Source organism: Trichoplusia ni, chromosome 19, assembly GCF_003590095.1.
Source record: "Trichoplusia ni isolate ovarian cell line Hi5 chromosome 19, tn1, whole genome shotgun sequence".
In the NCBI taxonomy this organism is placed as follows: domain Eukaryota; kingdom Metazoa; phylum Arthropoda; class Insecta; order Lepidoptera; family Noctuidae; genus Trichoplusia; species Trichoplusia ni.
In genome coordinates, this window is record NC_039496.1 from 1955669 (window position 1) to 1972987 (window position 17319).

At 34.2% G+C, this 17319-nt stretch overlaps 1 protein-coding gene across 1 annotated transcript in view; it reads right to left on the reverse strand.

Annotated features, from left to right (window-relative positions):
- LOC113503350 (hemicentin-2-like) overlaps positions 1-11894 on the reverse strand; it is a 45871-nt gene extending 33977 nt beyond the window's left edge. The window contains exon 1 of the mRNA XM_026885239.1: positions 11475-11894. The gene's annotated coding sequence lies outside the window, so the exon portion shown is untranslated. The remainder of the gene's footprint in view (positions 1-11474) is intronic.
- Positions 11895-17319: the final 5425 nt, after the last annotated feature.

Below are 17319 nucleotides of genomic sequence, written 5' to 3' on the forward strand. Positions count from 1 at the left end.
AATTTTGTCGCTTTCTATTTGATAAGTACTAGCCAGGTTCATAATAAGCGAGGGGCTGGGATACTGAATATACATACATTATTTCACTCAGAGCAACCGCCATTCATTTACAAATCTCGCCGGGACACTAAGCACTGTTTTTAAATTCGCCTCTAGTTGGAGCCGTGTTACCAACAATTTATACTCGTATAGTGCTTTGATGTGTTTTTGTTTATTCTAACTTGCTCGTAGCTGTTAAGGGGTTTGCAAAATGCTTAGTATTTTTTAATTTATTATGCAATATATGAAGCTTGCAATTAATTAGCGTGTCTAATGTTTGCAGTACGAATACGATTTCAATCATTATTTTTATGGAACTTGTATTTTTAATCAATCATGATGAACAGGTCACTGAAGGGCTCGTGCTTGCTTTCGAGAGGTTCAGCTACGTTCGGTCGATTTAATCGATTTCATAGCTTCACATGGGCTCTCAAGTAGCATTTGGTGTTGTGCAAACGAGACACCACTATAAAAATGTAGCGTGCCGTCTTACTTCCACAACGAGCATAATCTAGAAACCTATTTTAAAATACCATAGTCTCAGTACAATTGCCGCATATACCTATTTTAGTTTAAGAATTCTATTGAGAAATAGAAACAGTTGCAATTGGAGCACCTGGTAGGTACTGCGAACGATGTAATTGAAAAATCCAATGACATTTGGAGTCGAATCCAGAAACTCAGCAGTGTCTGTAGCGTATTACGATATTCTCCAAAAGTATTAAAGATACAAAGTCGTTTGACTATATCCATCCCTTTCAAGTTTTTCTTATGCACGGTGATTTTTTAGTCGTCTTACAAAAGCTGCCCAGTTCATGTATCCGACGTAAAATAACCCAAGGCCCGATTTTTTTTTTGAATCATCTAAGATAATAAGTACGAAGAAAAAATTTACAAGAGAAATCTGAAATATACTCTTAAAAATGATAAAAACGCCGCCGCCCGCGCCCCTCACTATTGTTACAAGGCTTGGATCGCGCTCGCAACAGAACTGTGTTTCTAAAAAACTGGTGTATAAAGTTGGAATTTCAAGATTTCTGCGATTAAATATTTGAGGCAACCTGTAGTTATGAACTACTAATGTCCCTACAAGTTTAACAGACCATGTGTAATTTAATTAATAGAACTCAGTTTGTAGGTACAATATCAACTTCCTTTCATGATGGCAAATTAATGAGAGTGATCGAATATCGTGGAAGTACATGAATTTACTATGTAGGTGGTTGAGATGTTAACGTTGGTAATAATTTAGATACTTCATCAAACTAACATTGTAACAAGGCTCATCGCCTAATGGCCTCCACTAAGACCGATCAATCTATGAGATGAGGGAAAGTAGTTACGGTCAAGTTTCGGTAGCGAAATTACGAATATGTGAAACTGGTTTATTCCGGTTTTTTGGTAATCAATTATGTATTTATGTTTTGTTTTGTTGTATTTAAAGCACAGCACAGGTGCTGAGAGATTAAAGACATTTTTTTAACTAAAAAAAAATTGAGTTTTAAGAATCGAAGACCTGGAAATAGACGCCTAAATTAAATTTATTTATTGAACAAAATTATCATTAGTTAATTAATTGTTTTCTTAAAGGTTTAGGACTTCCAAAAATGAGTCCTTTGTTTGTCGACCCGTTCGTCTGACAATAGGCTGAATTTGATGAACCTTGATAGCCAGACAAGTAAAATTTACAAAGATAATGTATTTCTTTCGTCTCTATAACAACAAATATAATTATATTTTGGTAATTATATAATACTAGCAGTTGCCCGCGTCTTCATCCGCGTGGTTGGAAGATATAAGTCATGACACCTTGAGTTACAATATCGCAATTTTCTTACGGAACCCTAATATTTTTGAAATAAATTATAGCCTATTTTCAGCGGGGATTATGTAGCTTCTCAACAGTAAAAAAAAAATTAAATTGGACCAGTAGTTTTTAAGCCTGTTCGTGTCAAACAAACAAACAATCAAATATTTCCTCTGTATAATATTAGTATAGATATTCGCTGGATTTTTTTTCCGAAGCCCTTAAAATTGGGACTAAGACAATTGCACTTGAATACTTTTTTACAGCCGTAAATTGAATATGGTCACAGTATTTTAAAAATAAATTAAGAGACTCTAGAGTATATTTACCGAAATTAAAAAAGAACACAACATAACATAATACAATCAAAATATGTGTCAATACACTAATGCATAGTTACTTTTAAGTACCACATTATTTTATACACACACCTATTTAATATAATCCCCAATTAACATTAATGAAAAAGTATTAATTTTCAGACCGTAACATTACAATTACGTCGTTAATCTATTTCAAGGTCTAAAATAATATCCAAATTAGAATCAGCACGATATTAATGGGAATGGCTTCTTTAATGACCTTTCAATTGGATTGTATTTATCATAAAAATGGCGACCAGTCGGCAATAATGAGTCACTAAGAAATAATGAGGTTCTGTGGCACACCTTGCTTGAGTCAACTTGAACTGTGCTGTGAGGTTTGCTTGCAGTAGTGACTGGGAATTGTATTGGGAACGTTAATGTGTATCTATGAGACTTTGTTATACTATCTAAATTTGTAATTGAACTAATGGCCAATTTTGTAACTTTAAAAAGTAACAAACGTGATTAAGCAATTATCGAGAATTCTTTTTGCATTACAAGATAGGTAACTCTTGTTTTAGTTACAAACTGTGTTATTAATATTATTTTTTGCATATTTGGTGTTCATGCGAAAACCATTCGATTTATCCGTTCCTTAGAAATATCCTGAGGCTCTCGGACATTTAGTTTTGGTTCCTATACTTTGATTTTTTTACTACTACTCCGAATTCGTGTATATTGTTCGCTTCGTGTATATTGTTCGCTTCGTGTATATTGTTCGCTTCGTGTATATTGTTCTCTTTAAAGATGAGTCAACATTGAGATGAGTCTTTCTACTTTATAGGATAAATATTTAAGAGGATACTAGAATAACCCAATTCCAGTCAACTTGTCTGATGTCTAGAAAATACTAGTACCGCACGAGTTAGGTCGACATCGGGACATTCGGGTACACGTCACTTATTCCAACGTCCCATCTGGCATTTAAGTAAATGGACAGTTTACTTGATTCGATTTAACGTAACACTATAAAGCTTGGGTCCTACTGTGCCCGGTGTTGTAGACTAGTTCGCAAGCATCGACGGACATCACCAGTAAAAGCGGTGACGACAACATAATATATATCGCCTTTATATTTTTGAAGCAAAATTTCTTTAGGCCCGACTAGGAGGTAACTGGTTGACAATGCAATGGAAGTCCGTTTCGTCAATATGGCATCACGTTTCTGTTCCATTCGATTTTTTCAATATTTTTGATTTTGTCAATAGATAGTTTATAAACTAAAACATTATGATTACACGCACCATTTTTTTGAAGGTGATTTGAGGTGCTCTGTTGTGGACGTTTAGATGCATCGACTTTATAACGTACCCCCTGCGCCTGTGTCTGAAAGCTTGCTCCCGTGCGTGGGCTACTGGTCCGCGGTGCTTATTCGTCCGCGATATCGAGTCTCATGAGACCCCACCTTTATATTACCTATTATGGAAGTCTATAAAAGTTCGATCAAACTGTCGTATAACCTATAACCTAGCAATGACCGGATCCGCTCTAATTTTTATGCGAGTTTCTTTTATGCGTCTATTATAGCTCTTTTTAGACGACTCCCACATTACGATTACGACGTTTAGGTACTTTATTATGGGCACACAATATGGAAAAGAGCTAAAATGGCCCTTTTATATTGTTACTTTAATGTTTCTTATTTTATTCAGTTATAATATCATACCGTTTGTGAAATTGTTTTATTAATATCCTTTAAAACTGTTTACCTATTTTGTCATGTAGATTTTAAGTTAATACTTGCTTAAATAAATATTAACTCGTACATCATACACAGATGTGAGATTTTTAAATAAAAAATACTACAAAACATGTTCTACGAACCGTACAGTGGAACAAACTTTCACATAATGATTTCTTTATTTTTCATTATACTAGGATCAAACGAGTATTAAATATCAATTTGTTTCAGAAACTGATGGTTCATCTTTGGTACTCTTAGAATTACTATTTCTGAATCATGAAAACTGTTCTAATTGACGTCTTAAAAACAATTCAATACAAATATATACATTTTAGGCTTATTTCAATTCTGTCTCAACTAGTCAACTAGTTTATTATATCGTAATCATCTAAACAACTGCAGAATACATAAAATGCTGTTCAAAAGACAACCTATCCCATTTGTGACTTATTTTACTATTTGAATTAAACATAAAGAAAACACCCTTCTTCCTTAAGGCTGTATTGAAAGTTATAAATGTGTAAAAGCAAACTATAAAGAGAGTTCTTTGACCAGGACTAGGTCAATGTCCGGTTGACATTATCATCGGCCATGCCTTTTCCCAACTATGTTGGGGTCGGCTTCCAGCCTAACCGGATTCAGCTAAGTATCAGTGTTTTACAAGGAGCGACCTAATTTACCTAAGCAAAACGATACCCCTTGGTTAGACTGGTTGTCAGATTTTCAAGCTTCTGACTACCTGAAACGAATGTCAAATATGTAGGAACAACACCCGGGACCCACAATTTAACGTGCCTTCCGAAACACGGAGGAACTCGTTATGAGAACCAAAGATGGTCACCCATCTACGGACCAACCGCGTCAAGCGTAGTTTAACCTCCGGTAATGTCCGGGTGTCCGGTTGAAATTATAAACATTTTTAATCAAAGCATACCCTAGATTCTTTTTTCTTATAATCGTCTAATTTATCTTCCTATAATCTCGTAATTCTCAAAACTAAAATATATGAACGCCGGGAAGGCCGGGCGTGTAGCCGTAGGCTAGATAGATAGTGTCACGTTTATCGTAATAAAGGCGACAATCTACGAAACTTGTGGCGATGAGGGCAATAATGTCTAACGTTATGTTCGCTGTAAAATATGTCTTGCTTTTCATGACGTTAAGACTGTGGACGCGAGAGATTCACTTCCACAAGCTTGTTGAGACTGTTAAATAATACAAAGAGATAATTAAAAATTAAAACAGTCTTGTGTCTTGTGAAAATTGGAAAGTGGTTTCATATACCAGATAGTTTTTTCTTGGAAAATAAACAGTCTTGCGTACGTAGATATATACCGCATAAATCTAAATTAGATCAAAATCAGAAGTTATGGCGAAATAAAGAAAATACATATTTAGGTTACCAAAGCCTGAGAGGAAAAACATGGATACAATTATTTAAACCAGTTGAACTCCCGACATTGGGTATGAAGGTTTTCTTCTGAGCCTTTATATTTCCGAAAATTTGCGGTTAAATTAACTATCCATCATCTGTGAAAATTTAAACTGCCTCCCTGTTACGAATCATGAGATCCTGGTGATATAAGGACGTCCCGATCAGCGGATCTTTAGTAATATGTTTCCGTTTTTACCCTTTGGTTACGGAACTCTAAATCTGGAAAAAGTAAGGTGAGTACCACCTTCAAAAGACCAAGACAGTGGCATAGCAAATTGGCATACCATCAAAGATACAACCGATTTACCACCGTGTTATACCAAGATAATAATGTTATACAGGAAGATGATGAAGACGACACTTCATAAATTCTTCGCAGTATTAAAGAATATTGAAATGGTAGAACATGAATGAAAACATTTGAATGGCAGGAAAACGTTTTGCCCCGACGCCTCATAACATGACAAGAATGGAGGAAAAATTACCAATTTTCTGCAACAAAATGTTACGTTAAGAATTTGATATTTCAAAGGTTAAGAGGAAGAAATTGAAACTTTAATGTTTAGCATTAAAAAATAGCTATGCCAGGCATTAAATTGTCAATTGCATCTCTTTGACTGATGTCATAAGTAGTCAAAAGTCATAAAAATCGGAAAACCAGTGTTATCAAGGCGTATGGTTGCCCGAGTCACTGGTTTGAGGTCACATAAGTCGCTTCATACAAAACACTAGTTGCATCTGTTAAGACTGGCAACCGATTCCTTTATAGTTGGGAAAAAACTATGCAGATGATATGAAAAATACGAAATATGGAGAAGATAAAATAAAACACATAAAAAAGACCTCACAGTTAAAACTTTCACCCCCGCAATTTTTAAATAGCTCGTCTGCTTTATATCAAACATATCTAAGGACTCTCGCACATAGTACTCATTTAATACAAAACAAAGTGATTAAATTAAAATCCCTCAATTCTGTTCGGGAGCTACGATGCAGCATACAAACAGACACGTCGAACTTATAACACCCCTCTTTTTACACTACGAGTTAAATTACCTTTAGTATTTTCTAAATAAATTGCCCGGAATAAATAAACGCTATTCTTCGAAAACAAAATAAGAATTCATTTGCCGACGCTCGACTCTCAGTACAAAATAAATATTGCAAAAAGGTCGCACATCTATTTTGTTATAAATATACCAACTGCGGAGTAATTATTGCCGTTCAAATTGAATAATCCATCTTAATTAACCTTTCGCCCTTTTCTATTTTTGTCACCCGAATAGTTTATTTCAGCTTCATGAATAATTGATTTAAACATAATTTTTAATTGAGTTAACCGTTTATTTTGAAGAGGATTATTAAACTTTGATATCGATTTTAATAAATTTATGCTAAAGTGTAACGCCTTGACATTTGTAAACCTTCGTGCTGGGCATTCGGAGTAGAAAGATTTATATTATGGTAGGGTTATTATTGTCACTGGGGTTGGACAGTCAAGGCCTCTTGAAAATTGATAATTCTCGGAGCACCAATGCAGACGAATTATTCAAATCTAAATCTAAGGGAATGAGAAAAGCAAGTCACTTGTCGAAAACGTATTTGGTCACTACACGAAAATGTTCTCTCATATTTAAAAAAAAAACAAACATCTGCTGACAACTCAGTTGTAATGTGAAGCAGTACTAAGTATACTTGTTTAAAAGCTTAGACAAGCTTACAAAATACGAACAATTAAGAACTACAGAAATACTATTCGGCCGAACAATATCATCTATCAAATGAACACAATATCACATGTATTTTTATAGTAAAAACTTTTACTACTAAAACAAACTAAAAATGGTTGTACGTCGGGAATATACTCAAAATAACCTAACAATACAATATCACTTCAAAGGAAAATCAAATCCCCGGTCTCAAAGCTTGACCCTTATTACTAAAGATAATAAAGTTAATCGTACCCGCGATTCAATTTATAGCAACTATAGGTTGCACGTTAAATCTTGGGGGAATTTAATTAAAAAGTTAATTAGATTTAAAATTGCAATTAATAATTTAGTAGACTCATCGCGTTTAAAATTTTCGTCTATCACAGTTTTAACGCGTTGAAAAACTTTTAATAAAACGAGCTGTTTTATTTTTAATACATTCAGCGTTTTCTTAAAGGCATTTACATTTAAATCTGCAGTTAATAACACGAGATTATTTAACCTAATAGTTATATCCAGTACGTAAGCGCTATGCGGCTCGCCACATTAAGTCCTGGACGTTGCTCTGCGCAACTCTATACAGGGGGAGCACAAAGGAGTATGCTCATACTCGCTGTTTTATGCGGTTATTTCTGCAGGCTATAGAGGGGCGGTCCCATTATGCGTACTGCGTCTAAACGTTTTAGATGCATGGTAATCGAATTATTATCATACGTAAGTGAACCATAAAGCCCTCGGGCGAGCCAAAGTAGATTATTGTTCAACAATTCAGCTTGCGATTCATATTGATTAGTATTAGCATCGCTCGCGGGGTAAGCTTGTTTAAATATACAAATTGTGTGGCACAAATCCAAAAAAAATCTATTTGTGGACGTTATTAATTAAAATCCGAGTCTTTTACACCTATAAATAGGTATTTCCATTGTCAAATACGTAAGAACAGGAAAAAATCCGTAAGACCACAATTTGTTTTAATTAAATCTGTAGATGTAAAGAAATTTCTTTTCAACAAAATCAAATTACATATTTCTCCGAGCGAGAAGTCGAGTACAAAATGCGAGGATCGTTAGCACTCAAGTTAAGTTTTCTTGCGCTAGATTAATGAGGCGCCAAAGTAGAGGTAATGTTTCTTTGAGTATTGCAACTGGCGTGAGAGCGATTAATCTAATTGATATTAGGTAACTTTCATTCATGAAATAACGCCGACCTTCTATTGAGCAACTTCAAATTTTGGAAAGAACGACATTTACCACCTTTGAACCACTTTCCCAAAAACAAAATCCCCACAAAACCTGTTACTTTCTTCGTCACCATAACTCACAGAGAAATCTAGGGTACAACAACATTCGAAATATACAATACACTGTAACAAACAAATCCGAACCAGGCGTCATCAGTTACATCAAACCGAACCATAATAGTCAACAATCACATTATAGATCGGACGACACACTAAATCCGAAAGTTTGAAACAGCCGAAAAACAAAGAGCTGAGTTGGTCAAGTATTTATAATTCATCTACAGTCGGCCATAAATGTCCAGTGATATAACGGTCACCGCGAAATACTGCTGTCATGAAGATTCTGTTGATAGACGGAATAGATCGGGATTGTGGCGTGAAAAACACTCCTATGTCACAATATCAGGGAGCTTTTGTATGTGTTTTCGTCTAAACGTATCCAAAATGGTCGTTTGAGATATAAAGTCGTGTTTTAACTTACTGATATTAATGTTTAAGTTTTGTAGGACATTGTATAGCTTGCTTTGTAGTACAATGCTCAATTTTTTTTTTAAATGGCCTATATTGTCAGTCTATATGACCAGTATAAATGTAGCATGCAAATAATTTTTACTTATATCGTGTCGGTTTTATCGAAAAAATAAAAGGAATTTACAACTATTTCTTTCTTTGAAATGAAATGTTAGACGCATTTCTAGAAAACTGTTTCACAACATTGCCATTTTATAGAAAACACTAAAGCTATCTTTTGTAACGAAATTTTACGAATGCGTGTGCGAGATACGATCTCGAATGTCTAAGAAATGAGAACGAATAGTGCTTTGAGAGAGCACAATGTAACTGTGTGTTTTCAGAGCTTTTAAATGGGCACGAGTCTTGTCTTTCAAGTTAGAATGTTTCATTTCAAATTGTTTGTTTCTGTGATACCCAAAAGACAGAAAAGCTATAGAAACAATGGAAGACATTAAAGAATAAAACAAATGAAAACCATAACCATAACTTCAGGCATATAATTAAAAGAATCTGCTTTATGTAATACGCTAGATTAATGGCAGCTCATAGCTTCAGTATGATTCAAGCGAAAACATCGAAAACGTCCACCTAAGTGCTAGTGATAGCCCACCTGAGTAATACTTAGGTTATAGCGTCATAAAGTCCCGAAAATCGTATCTTAAGGCATTCCCAACTTCAAACTAAAAACCGTTCCTCTTTTACTCAACACTTCAAAGAGAATCTCTAAATCAATAGCCTTGACAAAGTGTGACAGTCTTAATGTCGAGAGTTCAGAGGTTCATTAATATGAAACAATGGCCGCTCCAAACAAAAATCTGTTTCAAATTAAATTGTGTCTCAAACAGAAATAAACCATCGGGCATTATGCAAACACGACGTGCTGTTACATTCACGATATGTTCAAAAGGCCGTAGCATCGCGGCTGACTCAGACATGAGGAGATGTGCAGCTTCCCGTCCAAATTCGGATGCCCCGAAATTGTTTTGTGTGACGTTGAAGGGTCACGTATAGCGCCTTGTCAGACATGTTGGGGGAATTGGGACGTAGATTTTTGTGTCCCCTTTGTGCTCAATTACCTCTTAATGTCAGAGGCTTTGGGGCTTATGCGTGAAAATGGAAAAACCGCCTGATGAAACGAGACGGAACGAAAAGAGATTGTCGTTGATTAATCTGGATTGAATTAATGAAGTAGGGAATCATTAAGTATTGAGTCTATTAAGGTTTAGGGATAATCAATTTCGGAAAAGCCGAAGATGATTATCATATTTAACCTTAATTAATTTAATATTCATTTATGTTTGTACTAAATATATTATAAGTAAGTACTAGTTCCAAGATTTATTCTTTATCGCTGGCCATTTTTCTTTGTTACAAAATAAAACTAGATAATTATCGCAAGCTTTTAAGAAGCTTTTGATAAAATCTTCTTAAACCCGATTATATCGGTTGGCCTTCGATCTTCTATTTGGTTGTTACATTTTTCTCCTGTCCTATTCCGTATCATTTTGAACTGTTCAGTGTGTTTCTATTTTTACTACTATTGCCTATTATCCATAAACTCATTATATATTTGTTTGTCATTATATTATTTGTAAATTACATTTTGTGACGAAATATTTAATTGCTAATTAGTAAGCAGATAAAGAAATAAAATGGGGTCTCATTGTTTAACTACTTTTTGAGCAACAAATTGTTATTTTTTAATTGCCAATTACGAAAAACAGATGCATAAAAAATACAATTCGACCCGAATTTGAAATGACCAGCAAATAAACACTTTTTGCTAAATGGTTTTAACTCGGTGTATCCAACTCTACAATATGCAGTAAATTTTATTTACGAGAGCGTGATCATTCCATGCTGTGATCTAATTTGAATAACCGTGGAATTGGTAAAGGAAAACATTGTACTTTTTTGAATTATTAATTTGATTGTAACGGTGCGACCCGTCGCTCTCGGCCGACGGGAACGTAACAAGGTTGGTCGAACTTAGAGAAAAACATGAATGAGATAGAAATTAAGATAATGAGAGGCAATAAGGAAATGTTTTTGGAATCATTAAGTTTCGTAGACATTTTGTCTTTTTTGGACCTTTTTGGTGCATTGCACGTTTTATTCTCATTTTTAAATTTTATTATTTTTGTCAATTGGTAAGTGGTTTTTATATCATGATAACCATTGATTTCCAATGTATTTTTGATTTTTTTATATATATTTTAAGTGTCAATAAACAAATCGCATTTAGCTTTCTTTAATTTAAACAGAAAAAACTAAATAAGGCAATTTTTAAATTTATCAGAGAACCTTTTACAATAAATGGTCCTTCAAAGTTATATACGACCTTTGTCACAAGTTTCACGTATTTATAACATAAAATAAGTAACTGTGGCACTTTGTACGAAGTATAAGTCTATCAATTATTTTATGTTTAGCATAAGTCCTTTAAAAGTGGTTTTACGAAGTAAAAGAGTTGAAATATAAGTCACATGCTATGAAAGCGACATTGCGTGATAAGAGCTGCGGTTAATGGTCTCAATACGCATTAAAACTAATTTTCATACTCATTTTGTGTGACTTCGTAAAGTTTCGTAGCGAAACGGTGACGCAAGTAAATTTCACATTAAAAACGAAACAGCAACTTTTTTCAAATAAAACATAAAATAAGTAACAAATAAATACCTATTGCACTCGGAAAGACCGTCCTTTGTAAGTCGAACTTTATTTAAACTTTCACACAATAGTCACAAGTACGGTGCACCAATTAAAAAAGAACTAGTTTGTAGTGTTTACATTGCGGGCGAGTGCGCGAGGCCGCGGGCGTCGACGCGGCGTGCCCGGGTTCCGTACGCGGACTGGAGTGGCTCTCGCCAGCCCGCGATGTTCGCCGCCGAACATGCGCAGTCTCCGCTCCTCCAACCATTGTAGAAGACCCCTGCGAACACTCTCCTCCGCATTACTTGAAGGTAAACCTTTTTGGGATAGTGTGCAGATGGTTTTATTGTTTTCTGCTGTATCGCAATATTTTCTTTAGTGTTGCGTTCGCGCTACGAAGCTTCTGATCCTTGATAACATTGCGAAAGTTTTCGTTTAAAATTTCAATTGAATTTATTTTATTATCTAGAAAGGCTTTTCTAAAAAAAATATGCAGTTGCATATTTCTTTAATTAGAAATATAATTGTTAGTTTAATAATTAAATGGATTAATATAGTAATAAGCTTCAACACTCAATCAACTGGTATTTCAAAGATGAAATGAAAGATATCAACATCTTACTCCTAAATCGTCGCTTAATTCAGATTCTTGTCCTGTCAATGTTCCTCTGTTGAGCCCGAAAAGGAATGGCGTCACTCCATCTTTTCCCTTGGATTTCTTAGAAAGGGACTAATGGAAATATTATCCTAATGACACTTCGAGAAATGTGCTTCATACTGACGACAGGACCCTTCGTCACGTACTGTTCTTAATTTTCGGATTCCTTCGTCCATTTTTGTTCCTAATCGTCTTCATAAAGAGAAAACAAGGTTATTTACTGTAAATATCGGCCGTATACAATTTTTTTACACCTTCTTTTTGCAGCTACAAAAAACGGGTGAAAGGCGAGTGGAACTCGCAACACTGATGATCCCGAACAAATTGGACAAAGTAAGAAGGAATTGATCACCTATCACAATACTGATTCTTATTATCTACTCGTGTTTGCATACATGCCTAGCGGCAAGAAAAATAGTTCTTTTTTTTGTCGAAATTTCGACTGGTGAGAAAAGAACGGCTCGACAGAAAGCGAAGCCTTAGTAATACTTTCCTTTTATCAGAGTAGTGATCCCTAAAAACAAGAAGAGAAAGAAACACAAGAAAAATGGAAATCGTATATAACTTTCATATTTAATTCTTATGGCTTATAAATTAAATGATCTGAACATTGATTATAACCGACATTTTTTTATATTTCGTACTTTTTCAGAATCTAATAGTTTTTATTTAATTATTTTACCGCTACTAGTTTTAACGGATTTTAACCACGTTTACTGCATACTTTTTTCACGGAAAAAAATCGAGTTATATATAAAACTGGAATAGCATTTTCTTTGTTAACAGGACTGTGATACATTTTTAAACACACCAAAAAAAGCTTCGCTAAAATTTTCCAACGCTGCCCAACATGGAGCCTGTCAGCTTATATTTGGAGTCATAATAAATCCAAGATGGCAACTCAGGTAGGATTACATAACTCGATATCTCGTAAACAGATTAATGCCTCTCCCCAGTTAACTTAATGCTCTAATGAAAATAGCAACCCACCGCCGCCTAAGCGCGTTTACTGCCGTCACCATTTTATTGGCTTACATACAAGACAATATTATACTACCGCTGATATTCTGAGTATCCCTGAAACGATAAATGACGGTTTTTATCATGCTTACTTTACGTGACATTTTTTGGGATGGGAAATCATCAAATGAGTACTTCCCTTTTGGGTTAATCGTGAGGGAGTGTCAAAGCTTCTAATGTCTAAAACCTACCCATATTCCTTCCTTGCTCTTCGCGTACACGGTTAGCTCTTTCGGACAATCCCGCTGCTACGTTAACATTCATTCCATTGTAAACGTCATTCTTCTTTACCTAGCCATGAACCATATGGGTATCATCATCATCCTAGTATTTTCCTTACTTTGTCGTGGTCGGCTTCCAGTCTAAGCTCTAAGCTTTAGTACCAGAGCTTTACAAAGAGTGACTGCCTTTTTGACCTCCTCAACAACACGATACTTTAGTCAAACTGGCTGTCAGACCTTCCAGCTTCTGACTACCAAAGTAAAGACTGACAAAGATGAGTAAATAACAGTTTGTTACGAGATAGATGGTCACCCATCCACGGACCTACCGTATCAATAGTAGCTTAAACTGTGATCGATCAACTTGTGCACTTGTAGTTTAGCCACAAGCCATGAACCATATATGCAAGACTAAAAATATAAATAAAACATGTGAGTAGTTTTGTTCCGGACTGCGGAGCGGCCGATCGTGCGCCCATTATGACTGCTACGTGATTATATTGCGATAAACTTTTGACTTTGTTTTCAAACAATAAGTTTCCATGTAGAGGCTAACATGGATGATATTGGGTGTATATTTATACTAGTCCGATAAAAAGAACGGAAAGAATAGTTCTTATGACTTCTGAGGGATTTTCGTCATCTTTTTGCATTTGCAAGGTCAACTCAAGATTAAGGACCCCAGTTAGGTTTAATACTAGTCGGGCAATCTTGATAAATACGCGTGAGTAAACCGTCGCATCCTTTAGTACTGAATCATTCTCACGTTATTTACTATCAAAAATATTTTTTGCACTACACTGTTTAGAGCGGTATCTCGCTTCCGCAATCGTAATAACATTAGTTTTTTTACCACTTTCATACTGTTATTGTGAATCAAAATATTCAGAATTCGTAAAGTTATATAATAGAAAATTAAGGACATCGTAATTTAAGACCAATTAATTATTATATATCTTGAAATAACTCTATGTTAAAACAAAAATATCATACCGGTTGGAACATTTTTAAATTAAATTATTTTCGACTAAATTCTTGTCTAATGAACTAGTATTTAGTTTACTTTGAAGATACACGCGCTGTAGCTTTGTATCAGGAAAATTAAGATTTCCTTGTAAAGCGGTGAAGCTGGACTTCTTCTTGGAAAACTTGGAATTTAAATAATTTTCATCCCATTTATATAATGGAATTGAAGACGCGGTGATACATAATTTATAACAAGTCGAGAATTCAGGAAAATGTTCAAGTAACTGTTGTAACTTTTCTGTTCTCGAAAAGGGTTCACAATACATTTTTTCTCGTGAATTCCGTCTTATAAGAAATTTGGAAATGAAGAAAATTGTTTAAATGATTTTATATTAAAGGTTAAGGAGTCCATTAGTTCAAATGTTTGAGACAGTCAAGCTTTTTTTAAATTCACGGGACTGAAATACATAGAACAAGTATTAAGTCTCCTATTTCGTCCTTATAGACCCTTGACCTTGAACAAACATCACATGATATTAACATACATACATGCCGCAATTTCATACACAGTGACCTCATAGCTTCGTGAACTAAAGTGAAGGTATGCTCAAACTGTTTCAAACGAAAACCGCTGCGAGCCTGTCGAAATGCTTGAACGAACAAAATTAACCAATTCATCGAGACCGAACAACAGAGGCCCTACTACCGTATCTTGAAGTAATATTTTCATAGTTGTATAAGAGAGACGCCGGTACCAACCGATGCTGTTACACTTACGCAATGTGGAATACACCCGAGTATATTCCACATTGTGTAGTATTTTGGCAACATTTAAGTCAATTAAATATGGATAAAATACCGTTTTTTATTCCGATCTATATTGCTACTGAAAACACACTCTACAATTTATTCCCACGTACTTCTACACTCACTTTTCTGCTTTGTCATTTCGGTTGGTTTCGGCATCTTCCGAAAAGCTGAAATTTCATCAGGGTAGCTTCGAACCCGATGACACGCAAAATACAACTATAAAAAACAGTTGGACTGGTTATGATAAAATTTGAATGAAGTAACATTTAAAAACGTGGGATTTTTCAATCTATTTTGTTTAATTTAAATGTATGCATAAAGACGTGGTTATCTTACAAAACATTTTTAAAAACTAATAGAAACTTCCTAAAACTACCCAATAGTAATTGTATCACTTGAAAACACTGGTAGGCCTCCAGACTAAAGTTTGGTCGAAGACTATTCTAGAGTAGAGACCACATTTACGCAAACTTGGTATGAGATATATCTGTCTGATAGACAACTGTTTCGGTCGATGATCTCCCTTTAACACCATATCCTTTCTACGAAACCAGTCTCATAGAAAATAGAGATTTTGAAAAGAGAAATGTGTGTGTTATTAAAATTAAATATGAAACTTCAAGTATCTTTTAAAAATGGAGACGTGATTGCACCGAAAAAATATAAACATTTTTGTTCAATTTGATTCTACTTTCATATATAAAACAATTTCGTTACTATTTTATTTCAGTAACTGTTACTGGATTCTCAAAAAGAGAAACAAAATTGATAAAATTAGTCAGCTTCGAACGAAATTTTGGGAATATTATTATTTTACGATACTTTTTTAACCCATTGCGCTACTCAAGAATAAATAAAATAAAATAATGAACTTGAAAAAGCGCTTGCAGTCAAATAGTTGTTGATGAGAATACCACTATTTTACACAGGAATAACGGTATTGAATCAGGACGTGTCACAAGATGGCAACATTGTGTGACAAGACACTGTTATCACTTCGATCAATTGCGGTCACTATGAGTTCATTATTACTGATTTCAATCATAAACATTTAATATTAAAATTTACTGACATAAAAGCTTTATGGAAATAAACTTATATTTAACCATAGTGGTTTCTTAGGTTTACGCGAATATTAGACATTGAAATGAAACTACTTTTACGGATTTTATCGCGGTTTAATTTTAGATTTTAGTTCCCGACGTTTCGAAACCTTTGCAGGTATCATGGTCACGGGCAGACTGAGATGGCGTTCGTCTTGACAGGAGATGTTGCTCGTTCTACCTTCATATTTTAATTAATTAAAATCGAAACGTCGGGAACTAAAATCTAAAATTAAACCGCGATAAAATCCGTAAAAGTAGTTATATTTAACCGTTTTACTAAAAAAAAATAACAATATATTGACATTTGGAAAGAGGTGTAAAAGAAGAAATTAAGAAATATCTTCGAGCTGTCAATCAATCAATCAATAACTTTATTGCATTCCATAATGTGTACAAAGCTGGTGGGTAAAATTAAGAGAAACAATTATGGACCCAGTTGGGCACAGCAAAATTAGTTTTTTAGAGGAGAGGATGAAGAGCGCTTTTTAACATTTAAATCAAGGAAGAGAATCTTACTTTTACACATTTAAGTAGATATTATTATGTGTAGATTTATTTTATTAATTATGATTATTTATATATTATTAATTTATACAATATACATTCTATATTATCTATCCTTCGAAAGGAGAAATAAATTATTATATAAAAAAAAGTTTGCAAATATATACAACTTGTGATTATGCCTTACAAGAAACAATACTTTGTCACGGCCTATTTAACGATATTTAGTAGCGAGTATAAAGATTCAAAAATATAAAAAAATTAGTCAATCGATTTAGATGGAACTTGACTAATATTGACGTCTTTAACTTTTACTTCTACACGCGATTTAAACAATATTTTATTCAAAGATATTATTTGACGTCTAATACATCATATAAACATGTATAGAAAGTATATTTTTCAGCTTTGCATACTTCTTTATAACTAACTTTGCCTTGTTACATATTACGAGATAAAAATGTAACTTGTTTAGCAACGAGCTTGTCTCCGCTGAGATATCATGGAAAAGGAGACCTAGTTACAACATTTTCTTCACAATAGACGATGTACAATTAGCATAGCCTATTTTTGTAACTAACTGTATC